Raw genomic sequence first — 18,957 nt, forward strand, 5'->3', positions numbered from 1 at the left:
GGGTTTATACTTGGCCCATGTCCACGATTGCATTTAAAAGTCAGCAGCATGAGGCAGGGTGTGTCTGTTGAGTGAGAGGCTGCAGATCACACACTGAAAGGCACGTGTGAAGGAAATGTTAGGAGTTATACATGTTAACATGTTTACTGCCACCTGTAGGCTATCTAGATATGATAGTTTATAACCTTTGTTATATTGTTTGTGTCTGAATAAAGTTTGTTGAATTACCTCAGATCGCCTCAGGAAACATGGTGTCAGAAGTGGAGAGGGCTTTGGTGTTTTAGAAACCACTAAAGTCCTAATATCAGAACAAAAGATCAACAAGAATAGTTTCTCTGGTAATTTATTAATAAGATACACACAGTGTTACAGAAAATGGCTGCAAACAACTTCCCTGTGCCGTCTCCCATGGACTGTAAAGGGGACCTGGCAGTTAACTGGACATATTTCAAATCCCAGTGGGAAGATTATGAGGTGGCAATTGAACTTGATAAGAAAGACTCCAAGGTAAGGATGGCAACACTGCGCTCAGTGATGAGGAGAGACTGTCTGCGTATTTATCAGCACCTCTCACTCTCTGATGCCGACAAGCAGGACATAGAGAAAACTCTGGATGCATTACAGAGTCATTTTATGCCTTCACGTAACATCATTTATGAGAGGTACATATTCAATACCACAAACCAAGGCCCATTGGAAACTATAGATCAGTATGTGACTAGGCTGAGGCAGCTAGCCGCTACATGTGAGTTTGGAGTATTACATGATGAACTTATCAGAGACAGAATAGTTCTGGGATCAAAAGACATTGAAATAAGTGAAGTGATTACACCAGGTACATCTCCAGATGAGACAACTCCCAAAGAAACAGGGATGGATGATCATATGCAACAATGTGAAGCTCCTGCCACACTAAGACGTACTAGAATTAGGGTTATTAGAACATACAAAATCCTTATATCTTGTTGGTGTTCTAATAACCCTAGTTCTAGTACGTCTTGGTGTGGCAGGAGCTTCACATTGTTGCATATGATCATCCATCCCTGTTTCTTTGGAAGTTGTCTCATCTGGAGATGTACCTGGTGTAATCACTTCACTTATTTCAATGTCAGATTTGTCATCTGCAGTCCTCAGAAACTTCCTATTCCTTCTGTACAACTGTCCATTTGTTTCCACTTTATAAGATCGTGGAGCAACTTTCTCCAAACAAATACCTTGTCGCCGGACACAGAGTCATCATACCAAAAAACATGCGCCCAGAAATGATAGCGAGGACTCATTCTAGACACTTAGGAATAGAAGCATGCCAAGGATGTCATCTTTTGGCCACACATGGGCCCAGAGATTATAGAGACAATAGAGAACTGTAATACTTGCAATGAGTATATGCGTAAACAAACAAAAGAACCTCTGATGACTCACAAATTGCCCACTCTACCCTGGAGCAAACTAGGCATGGACTTATTTTCCTTAACAGGACAAGATTACTTAATAATTGTTGATTATTATTCAGATTTCTGGGAAATTGATTTAGTTTCTGATACCACCTCTAAAACAATTATAGATTGTTGCAAAGCACATTTTAGCAGACATGGAATCCCTGATTCTGTAATTACAGATAACGGACCACAGTTTGTCAGCTCAGAGTTTGCACGATTTTGTAGAGAGTGGGAATTTGAACATCTTACATCATCCCCATATCACAGTCAGTCCAACGGTAAAGCTGAAGCTACTGTAAAAATAGCAAAAACACTCATAAAGAAAGCTAAACGAGATGACAAGGATATCTGGAAAGCGGTTCTTGACTGGAGAAATACCCCATCAGAAGGCACCAGCAGTAGTCCTGTACAACGGCTAATGTCAAGAAGGACCAGGACTTTACTTCCGACTGCTCAGAAACTGCTGTTTCCAAAGGTTATAAAAGGAGTGGTCGAGAACCTAACTGACAGACGCAAAAAAGCAAAGGCATATTATGATAAAGGAGCCAAGGAACTTCCCGAACTAAGCATTGGTCAGCCAGTGCGAATACAACCATCGCCGTCGTCAACAGATGAAATTTGGCGACAAGGTATTTGTTTGGAGAAAGCTGCTCCGCGATCTTATAAAGTGGAAGCAAATGGACAGTTGTACAGAAGGAATAGGAAGTTTCTGAGGACTGCAGATGACAAATCTGACATTGAAATAAGTGAAGTGATTACACCAGGTACATCTCCAGATGAGACAACTTCCAAAGAAACAGAGATGGATGATCATATGCAACAATGTGAAGCTCCTGCCACACCAAGACGTACTAGAACTAGGGTTATTAGAACACCAACAAGATATAAGGATTTTGTATGCTAGATACATTATAAAAAACATTGTCACCTTTGGAATGTATTGTGGTATCCAATCATCTTATGTTATATATTACTTGATTTCACAAGAAAGGGAGGATGTTAGGAGTTATACATGTTAACATGTTTACTGCCACCTGTAGGCTATCTAGATATGACAGTTTATAACCTTTGTTATATTGTTTGTGACCGAATAAAGTTTGTTGAATTACCTCAGATCGCCTCAGGAAACAGGAAACACTGGCCTGTGAGCTGATTGCCTGACCCAGCTGTAACTGAACTGTAAGTTGGCTGGAACAAGCAATAAACCGTGTTGAAGAGACTGTTGTTTCCCTTCCTTTCTTCAACATATTCATGTTAGCCCTTGACATATAAGGATGTGAAACTACTGGTCCCAGCATGGCCTGACCAGGTGTAAAGGTATGCTGGGAGTGGTAGATTCACAAAAGAGAATGCTACCACCAATCACCCTGTATACCATATAAGTGACTACAGCACTGATCAGACACAGTGGCAGAATAAACATTTAGTGACTTACAGGTGACATCTCCACCTGAGTTCTTGTCTTTCCTCATCTTTCCATCCAGTTCAGACACCATGATGACTTCTCCCTGCCACAACTTGTCTCTGCTGAGTTTGCCACTGAGATGTAACATAGTATATAAGGCCGAAAAAAGATATCTGTCCATCCAGTTCGGCCTGTCATCCTGCAACTTGATCCAGAGGAAGGCAAAAAAAAACAAAAAAACAGTGAGATAGAAGCCAATTTTCCTCACTTAAGGGGGAAAAAATTCCTTCCCGACTCCAATTAGAATAACTCCCTGGATCAACGACCCCTCTCTAGTAGCTATAGCCTGTAATATTATTACACTCCAGAAATACATCCAGGCCCCTCTTGAACTCTTTTAGTGAACTCACCATCACCACCTCCTCAGGCAGAGAGTTCCATAGTCTCACTGCTCTTACCATAAAGAATCCTCTTCTATGTTTGTGTACAAACCTTCTTTCCTCCAGACGCAGAGGATGTCCCCTCGTCACAGTCACAGTTCTGGGGATAAATAGATAATGGGAGAGATCTCTGTACTGATCCATGATATATTTATACATTTTGTATTAGATTGCCCATTTTAGTCATCTTTTTTCTAAAGTGAATAACCCTCATTTTGATAATCTTTCAGGGTACTGTAGTTGCCCCATTCCAGTTATTACTTTAGTTGCCCTCCTCTGAACCCTCCCCAGCCTGCTATGTCTGCCTTGTTCACAGGAGCCCAGAGCTGTACACAGTACTCCATGTGTGGTCTGACTAATGATTTGTAAAGTGGTAGGACTATGTTCTCATCACGGGCATCTATGCTTCTTTTGATGCAACCCATTATCTTATTGGCCTTGGCAGCAGCTGCCTGACACTGGTTTCAACAGCTTAGTTTGCTGTTCACTAAAATTCCTAGGTCCTTTTCCATGACAGTGTTACCCAGTGTTTTACCTTTTAGTATGTACGGGTGACTTGCATTATTCCTTCCCATGTGCATAACCTTACATTTGTCAGTGTTAAACCTCATCTGCAACTTATCTGCCCAAGCCTCCAATCTATCCAGATCCATCTGTAACAGAATACTGTCCTCTTACGTGTCAATTACTTTACACAGTTTAGTGTCATCTGCAAAAATTTATATTTTTCTGTGCAAGCCTTCTACAAGATCATTAATAAATATATTGAAGAGAATAGGGCCCAATACAGACCCACTAGTGACAGTGACCCAATCTGAGTGTGTACCATTAATAACCACCCTCTGTTTTCTATTACTGAGCCAGTTACTTGCCCACATGCAGACATTTTTCCCCAGTCCGAGCATTCTCATTTTATATACTAACCTTTTATGCGGTACAGTGTCAAATGCTTTGGAGAAGTCCAGATATACGACATCCATTGATTTGCCGCTGTCAAGTCTAGAACTTACCTCCTCATAGAAACGGATTAATTTAGTTTCACATGGCCGATCCCTCATGAAGCCATGCTGATGTTATTTGCTTATTTTCATTTATGTACTCCAAGATAGCATCTCTTAGAAAACCTTCAAACAGTTTACCCAGGACAGAAGTTAAACTTATCGGCCTATAGTTTCCGGGCTCTGTTTGTGGACCCTTTTTGAATATTGCCACCACATTTGCTATGCGCCAATCCTGTGGAACATTCACTGTCAGTATAGAGTCCTTAAATATCATAAATATGGGTCTGGCTATGACATTACTTAATTCTCTTAGGATATGGGGGTGTATGCCATTTGGTCCCGGCGATTTGTCGATTTTAATCTTTTTAAGATGCCGCTGTACTTTTTCCTGGGTCAGATTTGGCACTTTTAATGGGGAATTTACTTTTACATTCTGAATTTCATCTGATTATTTAGTTTACTATAACTATAGTATAACTATACTAGTTTATTTTCCTCAGTCAATACAGTGGAGAAAAACAATTTTTAATAGCTTTTGCTTTCTCCTCATCGCTCTCTGCAACTCCCCCCTCATTACGCTGTAAAGGGCCGACACTTTCAGATTTATGCTTTTTACCATTTATATAATTGAAGAACATTTTAGGGTTAGTTTTGCTCTCTTTGGCAACTTTTTGGTGACTTTTATTTGTTTATTAAATATTCAATTTTTTCCCTTATAGTTTTTCAGTGCTTCCTCGCAACCCTCCTGTTTTAGTGATTTAAATGCTTTATTTTTATCATTTACTGCTTTCTTTGCAGTTCTATTTATCCACATAGTTTTTTTTCCTGTTCCTTAACCTTTTATTCCCATAAGGTATGTACCTCTCAAAATTAGATTTTAGGATGCTTTTAAAAATATCCCATTTTGTGGCTGTATTTTTATTTTTGAGGACTTTGTCCCAGTTAGTTAGGCCTATGGCCTCACTTAGTTGGCTAAATTTGGCTTTTTTGAAGTTTGGTATTTTTGTTCCTCCCTGAAGAAACACTCGTTTGAATGACAATTGGAAGGTTATTACTTTATGGTCACTATTTCCCAGGTGTCCCCCAACCTGCACGTCTGTTGTTCTGTCAGGTCTATTGGTTAATACTAAGTCCAGTATGGCCGTCCCTCTAGTCGGGTCCTGAACCAGTTGGGAAAGGTAGTTGTCTTTGGTTATTGCCAAGAACCTGTTTCCTTTATAAGATATACAGGTTTCAGTTACCCAGTCTATATCTGGGTATTTGTAGTCCCCCCCAAATAACAACCTAATTTTGTTTAGTAGTAGATTTTCTGTGGTATATTAAGTGGTTTATAATAAACTCCTATTAGTAATTTATTATTTTTTCCTCCATGTATTTCTACCCACAGTGACTTCACATGCTCATGTCCCTTACTTTCCTTCTGAACTGTTCTAGTCCCTCCTTCCATTACTCCCCCATTCCCATTACCTTGCCCCTGGTCTCTATCTGCACTATCTTCCCACCCTATAACGTAATTACCCCCCCCCCCCCCCCGTCCCCCGTCCCTAGTTTAAACACTCCTCCAACCTTTTATCCATCTTCTCCCCCAACACAGCTGCCCCTTCCCCATTGAGGTGCAGCCCATCCCTACGATAGAGCCTGTAGCCGACAGAGAAGTCAGCCCAGTTTTCCAAGAACTCAAACCCCTCCTTCCTACACCAGTTCTTGAGCCACTTGTTAACCTCCCTAATCTCCCGCTGCCTTTGTTGTGTGGCTCGTGGTACAGGTAGTATTTCGGAAGATGCTACATTTTGAAGTTCTTGCCCTAAGCTTTTGACCTAAATCCCTAAAATCATTTTTAAGGACGCTCCACCTACCTCTAACTTTGTCATTAGTTCCGATATGGACCATGACTGCTGGATCTTCTCCAGCCCCTCCCAGTAATCCGTCAACCCGATCCGCGATGTGTCATACTGGAGCGCCAGGAAGACAACACACCATTCGACGATCCTGGTCTTTGTGACAGATTGCCCTATCTGTACCCCTAATAGCAGCATACAGTGTGCTCCTAAATACAGTCATGGTAGTAAGACACACTCTGTGCCCCATGTATATATAGCCTCATGCTCCGCATCCCCTGTATATAGTGCCACATGTGTTCTGCCCACTGTATAAAGTGTCCCTTTATATAATGCCAGGATCTATGCACCCTTTATTTAGTGCCTTTTCCTCTTTGGTGCCTCATGTTCTGTGCCCCCTATAGTGTGCCTCATGCTATAACCACTCCTGCACAGGCCTGCATCTTTGGAATGTTACCACCAGCATCAGAAAAAAAGGCTCCAAATAGTGCATCAGGGAACTACTGGTTACCTGCCTCGCCATATGGCACTTTTTTGTGATGTAGATTCAAGCCCATCCAGAAGGGGCTATAAAGATATCTGCAGAATGTTGCAGCTGTGGCATGTGCCTGCTCTTTCACAGCAGTTATGCTCCCTCATAGTAAGAATGTAATGCTAGTGCCCTCACACAGTTGAATGCCCTTTAAGGGACCCCTCAGAGTAGAATGCCCCCTTTGTACCCCTGAACATTAGTTATGCCCCTTTAGTGCCTAACAAAGCAATTATTCCCCATAATGCCCCCACACAGTATTTACGCCCCCTTAGTGCCCACACACAGTAAATATGCCCACATACTCCCCCTCCCCCTACTAGTTATGTCCCTGTAGTTTCACCTCATAGTAGTTATGACTAGGGATGAGCGAACCCGAACTGTATAGTTCGGGTTCGTACCGAATTTTGGGGTGTCCGGACCCGAATCCGAACATTTTCGTAAAACTCCGGGTTCGGTGTTCGGCGCTTTCTTGGCGCTTTTTGAAAGGCTGCAAAGCAGCCAATCAACAAGCGTCATACTACTTGCCCCAAGAGGCCATCACAGCCATGCCTACTATTGGCATGGCTGTGATTGGCCAGTGCAGCATGTGACCCAGCCTCTATTTAAGCTGGAGTCACGTAGCGCCGCACGTCACTCTGCTATGATCAGTTTAGGGAGAGGATGCAGCTGCTGCTGTTAGGGAGAGATTAGGCAGGGATTTACTCAGCAAAAACACTTAATTCAGTGATCGATCTACAGCTGTGGATCATTGAACTGCTGCTATTTAATTGCTCACTGTTTTTAGGCTGCCCAGAGCGTTTTTATGTCACTTTTTTCTTGGGTGATCGGCGGCCATTTTGTGTCTTGTGGTGCGCCAGCACAAGCTGCCACCAAGTCCATTTAACCATCAATAGTGTGGTTATTTTTTTGCTATATCCTACATCAGGGGCTTGGCTGTGCTTGCTATTTTATTGAGGGGTAAAATACAATTGGCCAAAATAGCAGTACTCTAAATCTGGTGTTTCAGCTGTTGCTAGCCAATTGTAATACTGTCTGCTGTCTGCCGAAGCACAGTTTTTGTTCTGGGTTGAATACAATTCCCAACTTAGCAATCCCCTAAATATTTTTTTTCTGCTGTATCAGGCCAAGTTTAAATTGATCCATAAAAGGGTATATTAGATTGAAGGTGCGGATAGTGTCATCCTCAATAACTTCACACACTACCGTGCATCTCCAAGTCTAATTCTGTCCGTAAACGTATACCTGTCACCCAGCGCCTAAATACTAGGCCTACAATTTATATTCAGCTCAATCTGTCGTTACTGTTGTGCCTGTATTAGTGTAATACGGTACCGTGCATTTCCAAGTTTAAATAATTCTGTCCGTAAACGTATACCTGTCACCCAGCGCCTAAATAATAGGCCTAAAATTTATATTCAGCTAAATCTATGTTTATTGCTGAGGCTGGTCAATTTATTTAATGTTCGCCGAAGCACAGTTTTTGTTCTGGGTTGAATACAATTCCCAACTTAGCAATCCCCTAAATATATTTTTTCTGCTGTATCAGGCCAAGTTTAAATTGATCCATAAAAGGGTATATTAGATTAAAGGTGTGGATAGGGTCATCCTCAATAACTTCACACACTACCGTGCATCTCCAAGTCTAATTCTGTCCGTAAACGTATACCTGTCACCCAGCGCCTAAATACTAGGCCTACAATTTATATTCAGCTCAATCTGTCGTTACTGTTGTGCCTGTATTAGTGTAATACGGTACCTAAATAGATAGCCAGATAGTGTTAGGTGCCTGTAAAAAAAGGCCTGAATGTGAATTCAATACATTGGGCCAAATAATTTTTTTATTATTGTGGTGAACGGTAACAATGAGGAAAACATCTAGTAAGGGACATGGTCGTGGTGGTGTTAGTGGACCCTCTGGTGCTGGGAGAGGACGTGGCCGTTCTGCCACAGCCACACGCCCTAGTGAACCAACTACCTCAGGTCCCAGTAGCCAGCAGAATTGACAGCGATATTTGGTGGGGCCCAATGCCGTTCTAAGGATGGTAAGGCCTGAGCAGGTACAGGCATTAGTCAATTGGGTGGCCGACAGTGGATTCAGCACGTTCACGTTATCTCCCACCCAGTCTTCTGCAGAAAGCGCACAGATGGTGCATGAAAACCAAGCCCATCAGTCTGTCACATCACCCCCATGCATATCAGGGAAACTGTCTGAGCCTCAAGTTATGCAGCAGTCTCTTATGCTGTTTGAAGACTCTGCTGCCAGGGTTTCCCAAGGGCATCCACCTAGCCCTTCCCCAGGGGTGGAAGAGATAGAATGCACTAACGCACAACCACTTATGTTTCCTAATGATGAGGACATGGGAATACCACCTCAGCACGTCTCTGATGATGACGAAACACAGGTGCCAACTGCTGCGTCTTTCTGCAGTATGCAGACTGAACAGGAGGTCAGGGAGGAAGACTGGGTGGAAGACGATGCAGGGGACAATGAGGTCCTAGACCCCACATGGAATGAAGGTCGTGCCACTGACTTTTAGAATTCGGAGGAAGAGGCAGTGGTGAGACCGAGCCAACAGCGTAGCAAAAGAGGGAGCAGTGGGCAAAAGCAGAACACCCGCCGCCAAGAGATTCCGTCTGCTACTGGCCACCGCCATCTGGGACCCAGGACCCCAAAGGCAGCTTCAAGGAGTTCCCTGGCATGGCACTTCTTCAAACAATGTGCTGACGACAAGACCCGAGTGGTTTGCACGCTGTGCCATCAGAGCCTGAAGCGAGGCATTAACGTTCTGAACCTTAGCACAACCTGCATGACCAGGCACCTGCATGCAAAGCATAAACTGCAGTGGAGTAAACACCTTAAAAACAAGGAACTCACTCAGGCTCCCCCTGCTACCTCTTCTGCTGCTGCCGCCTCGGCCTCTTCCTCTGCCTCTGGAGGAACGTTGACACCTGCCGCCCAGCAAACAGAGGATGTACCACCAACACCACCACCACCTCCGTCACCAAGCATCTCAACCATGTCACATGGCAGCGTTCAGCTCTCCATCTCACAAACATTTGAGAGAAAGTGTAAATTCCCACCTAGCCACCCTCGATCCCTGGTCCTGAATGCCAGCATTTCTAAACTACTGGCCTATGAAATGCTGTCATTCAGGCTGGTGGACACAGACAGCTTCAAACAGCTCATGTCGCTTGCTGTCCCACAGTATGTTGTTCCCAGCCGCCACTACTTCTCCAAGAGAGCCGTGCCTTCCCTGCACAACCAAGTATCCGATAAAATCAAGTGTGCACTGTGCAACGCCATCTGTGGCAAGGTCCACCTAACCACAGATACGTGGACCAGTAAGCACGGCCAGGGACGCTATATCTCCCTAACTGCACACTGGGTAAATGTAGTGGCGGCTGGGCCCCAGGCGAAGAGCTGTTTGGCGCACGTCCTTCCGCCGCCAAGGATCGCAGGGCAACATTCTTTGCCTCCTGTTGCCTCCTCCTCCTACTCGGCTTCCTCCTCCTCTTCTCCCACCTGCTCATCCAGTCAGCCACACACCTTCACCACCAACTTCAGCACAGCCCGGGGTAAATGTCAGCAGGCCATTCTGAAACTCATATGTTTGGGGGACAGGCCCCACACCGCGCAGGAGTTGTGGCGGGGTATAGAACAACAGACCGACGAGTGGTTGCTGCCGGTGAGCCTCAAGCCCGGCCTGGTGGTGTGCGATAATGGGCGAAATCTCGTTGCAGCTCTGGGACTAGTCGGTTTGACGCACATCCCTTGCCTGGCGCATGTGCTGAATTTGGTGGTGCAGAAGTTCATTCACAACTACCCCGACATGTCAGAGCTGCTGCATAAAGTGCGGGCCGTCTGTGCGCGCTTCCGGCATTCTCATCCTGCCGCTGCTCGCCTGTCTGCGCTACAGCGTAAGTTCGGCCTTCCCGCTCACCGCCTCATATGCGACGTGCCCACCATGTGGAACTCCACCTTGCACATGCTGGACAGACTGTGCGAGCAGCAGCAGGCCATAGTGGAGTTTCAGCTGCAGCACGCACGGGTCAGTCGCACTGCGGATCAGACCCACTTCACCACCAATGACTGGGCCTCCATGCGAGACCTGTGTGCCCTGTTTCGAGTACTCCACCAACATGGCCAGTGGCGATGACGCCGTTATCAGCGTTACAATACCACTTCTATGTCTCCTTGAGAAAACACTTAGGGCGATGATGGAAGAGGAGGTGGCCCAGAAGGAGGAGGAGGAGGAAGAGGGGTCATTTTTAGCACTTTCAGGCCAGTCTCTTAGAAGTGACTCAGAGGGAGGTTTTTTGCAACAGCAGAGGCCAGGTACAAATGTGGCCAGCCAGGGCCCACTACTGGAGGATGAGGAGGACGAGGAGGAGGTGGAGGAGTATGAGGATGAAGCATGTTCACAGCGGGGTGGCACCCAACGCAGCTCGGGCCCATCACTGGTGCGTGGCTGGGGGGAAACGCAGGACGATGACAATACGCCTCCCACAGAGGACAGCTTGTCCTTACCTCTGGGCAGCCTGGCACACATGAGCGACTTCATGCTGCAGTGCCTGCGCAACGACAGCAGAGTTGCCCACATTTTAACGTGTGCGGACAACTGGGTTGCCACCCTGCTGGATCCACGGTACAAAGACAATGTGCCCACCTTACTTCCTGCACTGGAGCGTGATAGGAAGATGCGCGAGTACAAGCGCACATTGATAGACGCGCTACTGAGAGCATTCCCAAATGTCACAGGGGAACAAGTGGAAGCCCAAGGCGAAGGCAGAGGAGGAGCAAGAGGTCGCCAACGCAGCTGTGTCATGGCCAGCTCCTCTGAGGGCAGGGTTAGCATGGCAGAGATGTGGAAAGGTTTTGTCAACACGCCACAGCTAACTGCACCACCACCTGATACGGAACGTGTTAGCAGGAGGCAACATTTCACTAACATGGTGGAACAGTATGTGTGCACACCCCTCCACGTACTGACTGATGGTTCGGCCCCATTCAACTTCTGGGTCTCCAAATTGTCCACGTGGCCAGAGCTAGCCTTTTATGCCTTGGAGGTGCTGGCCTGCCCGGCGGCCAGCGTTTTGTCTGAACGTGTATTCAGCACGGCAGGGGGCGTCATTACAGACAAACGCAGCCGCCTGTCTACAGCCAATGTGGACAAGCTGACGTTCATAAAAATGAACCAGGCATGGATCCCACAGGACCTGTCCATACTTGTGCAGATTAGACATTAACTACCTAGCCTTAACCATATATTATTGTACTCCAGGGCACTTCCTCATTCAATCCTATTTTTATTTTCATTTTACCATTATATTGCGGGGCAACCCAAAGTTGAATGAACCTCTCCTCTGTCTGGGTGCCGGGGCCTAAAAATATCTGACAGTGGCCAGTTCCAGTGTTGGGTAACGTGAAGCATGATTCTCTGCTATGACATGAAGACTGATTCTCTGCTGAGTCGCTGACATGAAGCCTGATTCTCTGCTATGGGACCTCTCTACTCTGTCTGGGTGCCGGGGCCTAAATATCTGACAGTGGCCTGTTCCAGTGTTGGGTGACGTGAAGCATGATTCTCTGCTATGACATGAAGCCTGAATCTCTGCTATGAGACCTCTCTCCTCTGTCTGGGTGCCGGGGCTTAAAAATATCTGACAGTGGCCTGTTCCAGTGTTGGGTGACGTGAAACATGATTCTCTGCTATGACATGAAGCCTGAATCTCTGTTATGGGACCTCTCTCCTCTGTCTGGGTGTCGGGGCCTAAATATGTGACAGTGGCCTGTTCCAGTGGTGGGTGACGTGAAGCCTGATTCTCTGCTATGACATGAAGACTGATTCTCTGCTGACATGAAGCCAGATTCTCTGTTATGGGACCTCTCTCCTCTGCCTGGGTGCCGGGGCCTAAATATCTGACAATGGACTGTTCCAGTGTTGGGTGACGTGAAGCCTGATTCTCTGCTATGACATGAAGACTGATTCTCTGCTGACATGAAGCCAGATTCTCTGCTATGGGACCTCTCTCCAATTGATATTGGTTAATTTTTATTTATTTTATTTTTATTTTTATTCATTTCCCTATCCACATTTGTTTGCAGGGGATTTAACTACATTTTGCTGCCTTTTGCAGCCCTCTAGCCCTTTCCTGGGCTGTTTTACAGCCTTTTTAGTGCCGAAAAGTTTGGGTCCCCATTGACTTCAATGGGGTTCAGGGTTCGGGACGAAGTTCGGGTCGGGTTCGGATCCCGAACCTGAACATTTCCGGGAAGTTCGGCCGAACTTCTCGAACCCGAAGATCCAGGTGTTCGCTCAACTCTAGTTATGACCCATTAGTGCCCCCAGATAGTAGTTAATCCCCTTAATTGTGCCCAAAGAGTAAAATGCCTCTTTAGTGTCCCTACACTGTAAAAGGCCCCCTTGGTGCCCTCAAGTAGTGATGCCCACTTGGTGCTCCCATCTGATAGTGCTGTCCCCTCTGTGACTCCAATCCAGTCGTTCTGCCCTCTTAGTGCCCCATCCACTAGATCTGCCCTCTTAGTGCTCCTAATCCAGTAGTTTTGCCCCCTTAGTGCCCGCATCCAGTAGTTCTGACCCCTTAGCAGGGGCGTCGTTAGGTCAAAACATTCGGGCCTTGAGCCCCGGATGTTTTGACCAGTGCCCCGAATGTTATGCTGGCACGCAGTGGCGTAACTACCAGGGATGCAGGGGAAGCGGCTGCTTCGGGGCCCGGCAACCTGACACCAAGTGTCTTGATTATCTAATGCAGTTTTTCAAGCCAGCCACCTTTACATACAGTGCGGCGCCGGCAACATTGGGGGCCTGGCCTGTCCATCATCACCGCCCGTCCCGTTTGTGACTGAATCTGAGCAGCGCAGTCATTTCCACAAATCTCCTGCACAGCCTAGGGTTGCCTCCTTTCCCATCCCCGGCTCTTCTGCTGCATTACTTTCCTATCACGACACCTCCCCTCTTCCCTGGTCTCCGTTACCGGGCCCAGGAAAGCTGCCGGACTCTCACACAACACTCTACAATCAGTGTGCCGGCTCCGAGTGACGGTTCCCGGGGGATGAGGGCCACTTTACTCTAACTGGAGGTCACTAATGGGGCATTATTCTGTGGTTGTAGGGGCGTAGCTTAACACGGGGTGTGAAGTCGCTGTCATACTGTGGCTCCCCAGGAATATTAAAGCCCCCATTAGCGCCCCCAGTAATAGTAATGCACCAAGTAATAGTAATGCCCCCTCAGTAATAGTAATAGTGTGCCCCAGTAAGAGTAATGGTCCTATTAGTGTGCCCTAGAATGAATAATGCCCCCTATTAGTGCCCCTCAGTAAGAGTAATGCCCCCAGTAAGAGTAATGCCCCCATTAGTGCCACCTAATAAGAATAATGCCCCCATTAGTGACCCCCAGTTAGAGTAAAGTGGCCCTCATCCCCCGGGAACCGTCACTCGGAGCCGGCACACTGATTGTAGAGTGTTGTGTGAGAGTCCGGCAGCTTTCCTGGGCCCGGTAACGGAGACCAGGGAAGAGGGGAGGTGTCGTGATAGGAAAGTAGTGCAGCAGAAGAGCCGGGGATGGGAGGAGCGCAGGCCCGCGGCTCGTCTCATAGTTATCCGGCCTGATCTGGGAGTGAGAGCAGCTCAGTCCCGGCGCGACCTCCATGCTGTGGGGCGAGGGTTTGCTGCTCTCCTTCAGCAGCGTCTTCGTGCTCCTGCTCCTCAACACCCGCAGCCCCCAGCTTCCAATCCATCCTGACCGGCGGCCTCATCCTTTTCAGGTTCGAGCCGGTCCCGGAGTGCCGGCCGCTCACAGCTCGCCGACGCTCACTCACAGCCAGTTGTCAGGACCATGAGCGAGCAAGTCAGACAGTCTGCACTGCAGTTTAAAATGAATCCTGTGTCCGGGTCTGAGAAAGGCTTGTACCCGGACACAGGATTACAAACCCGGACTGTCCGGGTCAATCCCGTACAGGAGGCAACCCTAGCACAGCCCGGAGCCTGACTCCGCCCACTCATGTGACTGATCATGTGCTCGTGACATCATGAAAGGTCTTTTTGCGCACTAGGAACTATCATCTCCTGAGGTAGGACGTGTGAATGGAGCATTTCTAGCATTGATGTAGATACAGGAGACATCGCTCCTTGTATTTAGGACTGTCCCAGTATACAGTAGTAAGGAAAAAGTAACCATAAACCACTGGTCTCTATATGCACATTGATAGACCAGAGGCGTTGGTGATACTTTATCTGAGGTGCATGTTTTGGCTGTATTCTGCCCCCTGTCCTGTACTGTACCCCCTATGCTGCACTGTGTGTGCCTCCTGCCCTGTACTGTACCCCCTATGCTGCACTGTGTGTGCCTCCTGCCCTGTACTGTACCCCCTATGCTGCACTGTGTGTGCCTCCTGCCTTGTACTGTACCCCCTATGCTGCACTGTGTGTCCCCCCTTGCCCTGCACTGTACCCCCTATACTGTATTGTGCCCCCTGTCCTATACTGTACCCCCTATACTGTATTGTGCCCCCTGTTCTATACAGTACCTCCTATGCTGTATTGAGCCTCATGCCCTGTACTGTACCCCCTATGCTTCACTGTGTGTGCCTCCTGCCCTGTACTGTACCCCCCATGCTGCACTGTGTATACCCCCTGCCCTGTACTGTACCCCCCATGCTGTATTTTGCCCCCTGCCCTGTACTGTGCCCCCCATGCTGCACTGTGTGTGCCTCCTGCCCTGTACTATGCCCCCTATGCTGTATTCTTCCCCCTGCCCTATGCCCCTATGCTGCACTGTGTGTGCCTCCTGCCCTGTACTGTACCCCCTATAATGCACTGTGCCCTCTATGCTGCACTGTGTGTGTCCCCTGCCTTGTACTGTACCCCCTATAATGCACTGTGCCCCCTATGCTGCACTGTGTGTGCCCCCTGATCTGTATTGTGCCCGCTATGCTGTACTGTGCCCCCTGCCCTTTAGTGTGCCCCCTATGCTGCATTGTACCCCCTATGCTGCACTCTGTGTCCCCCCTTGCCCTGCACTGTACCCCCTATACTGTATTGTGCCCCCTGTCCTATACTGTACCCCCTATGCTGTATTGTGCCCCCTGTTCTATACAGTACCTCCTATGCTGTATTGAGCCCCCTGCCCTGTACTGTGCCCTATACCCTGCACTATGCCCCATTATTATACCCTGTAGGATGCACATTACAGGAGCATAAGGGGATACCCCCTGTACTGTGCCTACTAACCTGTACTATGCCCTTATACACTGCATTGTGCCCCCTTACCTTAGCCTGTACAGTGCCCCTAATCATACTATGTACAGTGCCCTCTTATATTCCATACTGTGCCCCTGGTCACATACTGTACTGTGTCCCCTTATACCCTGTTATCCAGTCACTGTATGGCAGTGCTATCCAGTCACTGTATGGCGACGTTATCCAGTCACTGTATGGCGGTGCTATCCAGTCATTGTATGGCGGCGTTATTCAGTTACTGTATGGCAGTGTTATCTAGTCACTGTATGGCGGTGTTATTCAGTCACTGTATAGTGGTGTTATTCAGTCACTGTATAGTGCCGTTATCCAGTCATGATATAGAGGTATAACGTTATATTGTTTTGTTATCCAGTCATGATATGATATATTATCCAATATAGCGGCATTATTTAGTCTCTATATGTTGGTGATTATATAGTCACTAAATCTATTATTATTCGGGGGTAGGGCTAATATCTTTACAGTATTTACTGTAGATTCCAGACTGTAGTGTACAGTCCATACTACAGATCGCCAGGACCAGGCTGTGCGCTTTGCCAGCCTTCTGTACTACAGCATGCAGTACATTGCAGCCTCCCATCTCTGTCTCTAGTGCTTGCCACTTGGCACTATCATGGCACACTAAGGCCGGTTTCACATCACGTTTTGCCATTGGTCTAATGCAAGAGTAGGCAACCTACGGAACTCCAGCTGTTGTGAAACTACAACTCCCAGCATGCATTTTTGCTCTGCTCTTCTCATAACTCCCATAGAAATTAATGGAACATGCTGGGAATTGTGGTTTCACAACAGCTGGAGTGCCGAAGGTTGCTGACCCCTGGTAATGTATACATAAAATGTATATGTTAACAGGTGACTCAGACTGACATCATACAGTGGCATCTGTCACCATAGAGCCCCGTTGTAAAAAAATAATAATAATGATACGTTAATGTATACGTTTTTTCTTTTTTAACAGACTTTGCAGGATACAAAAGCGTAGTGTGCTGCGCTTTTGTATCCCATTTTCCAATATAAACATCAAACGGATGGCAAAAATGTGATGTGAACTCTCCCTTACATATGCACATATAGGATGCCAGGATAGTCATGGAGGGGGGGGCCCCATACAAAATTTTGCTGTGGGGCCCAGTCAGTTCTAGCTATGCCCCTGGTTGGCAGGGCCGGCCGCTCTGACTCTCCTGCGCTGCGCAGCCCCGCCATCCTAATCCGTATCCTGCAGTAACTGAACTTTAAAACAGCGCTCATGATCTCATTACTATCTTACACACTCAGCTCCGGAAACATGCAGTGCGGGCGGCGCTCGTTCACTGACGTCATGCGCCTGCTCCTCCCCCTAGGCGGCGCAGGCGCATGATGTCAGTGAGTGAGCGCCGCCCGCACTGCCTGTTACTGGAGCTGAGTGTGTAAGTCAAGATAGTAATGAGATGAGCACTGATTTAAAGTTCAGTTACTGCAGGATACGGATTACCGAGGGGACGATCTGTGGGGTTGCCCAGACAGCTAGGCCCTTCACAGTAGTTATTAACCCCTTTCAGCAGTCCCCCATTCACTGAAGGGGGGACTGCTGAAAGGGGTTAATAACTACTGTGAAGGCGGGACTGCTAAAATGGGTTAAAGTACAAGGGGGGGTGGGGGGATGATCTGTGGGGTTGCCCAGACGGCTAGGCCCTTCGCAGTAGTTATTAACCTCTTTCAGCAGTCCTCCATTCACTGAAGGGGGGACTGCTGAAAGGGGTTAATAACTACTGTGAAGCCCCCCCCCAGGCAATGGGGGTGTGGATTCATGGGGTGGGGGCGTGGCTTCACAGGGGCGTAATACAGTGGGCTTGTGCCCTGGATGTTTTTAGACCCTAGCAACGCCCCTGCCCCTTAGTGCCCCCCAATCCAGTATTTCTGACCCCTTAGTGTTCCATCCAATAGTGCTGCCCTCTTACTGCTCCCAATCCATAAGTTTTGCCCCCTTAGTGCCTCCAATTCAGTAGTTATGCATCTTAGTGCCCCCATCCAGTAGTTTTGCCACCTTACTGCCCCTCTCCAGTAGTGCTGCCCCCTTAGTTCCCCAAATCCAGTAATGCTGACCCTTAGTGCCCCCATCCAGTAGTTCTGCCCCCTTAGTGCCCCATCCAGTAGTTTGCCCCTTAAGTGCCCCATCCAGTAGTCCTGTCCCTTTAGTGCCCCCAATCCAGTTGTAACAGCGTCCTCTGTGCGATGCTGTCCTTCTGCTTACCGATGCGGTTCCAGGCACCGTGCTCATCTGTGATCATGGTCTGTGCTTCCCTGTCTCTGCTGCAGCTTTGGGTTCTGCCTGTGTGGTTAGCAATACTCCATTGAAGATTCCGCTCCACAGCTTCCATTCAACCTGAACACTGCTTGAACTCGGCTTCGGTAGTGGCAGTACGCATCACCCCCTGGGCGGGGCTGAGTTGTGTCAGGTGATCTCGTTAACCTATCCTGGCTCTCCTGCAGGTACTTTAGTAGCTCAGGACTCTAGCCAGACGCCTCAGTGTCAAGGTCCTAATCTTGTGCTAAAGAGCTTGCTTATCAATCGTGTTCCTGACTTCGTGCTTCGTTCCTGGACTATCTCCTATCCCAGCCTGCTTGCATCACCTCTCCTGTTGCCGACCCGGATTGTCTGACCTTACTCCTGTGCCGCCTGCCTTGACCTTTTGCTCGTCCTGACTACGTCTCTGCATCATCTTCCAGTTCCTGTCTTGTTTCTCCTGGTCACGACCCTGCCTGATTTACTACGTCTGTACTGTCGGTACCTTCGCAGGTACCTCCTGGTCTGCCTGGACCAGCTGTCACTGACTAGTTTACGCTCCAGAGTAGTTCCTGGCAACTACCCATGGTCAAGCCTATCTTCACCATCTGAGGCTTTAGTGAAATCTGAGTAGTTGCTTAGTCACACCCCTCTGGAGTATTGCTAGTCAGTGGCACAGTGGGTTCAGTAATTCTGCCCCCTTAGTTCTCCATCCAGTAATGCTGCTTCGTTTGTGCCCCCAATCCAGTCATACTGACC

At 47.6% G+C, this 18,957-nt stretch overlaps 1 protein-coding gene across 1 annotated transcript in view; it reads left to right on the forward strand.

The window, feature by feature from the left end:
* Nucleotides 1-18,957, forward strand: part of KCNIP1 (potassium voltage-gated channel interacting protein 1) — a 656,186-nt gene that overhangs the window by 599,263 nt on the left and 37,966 nt on the right. The gene's annotated exons all lie outside the window — the stretch shown is intronic.

The sequence above is a fragment of the Bufo bufo genome, chromosome 1 (assembly GCF_905171765.1).
Source record: "Bufo bufo chromosome 1, aBufBuf1.1, whole genome shotgun sequence".
Classification (NCBI taxonomy): Eukaryota; Metazoa; Chordata; class Amphibia; order Anura; family Bufonidae; genus Bufo; species Bufo bufo.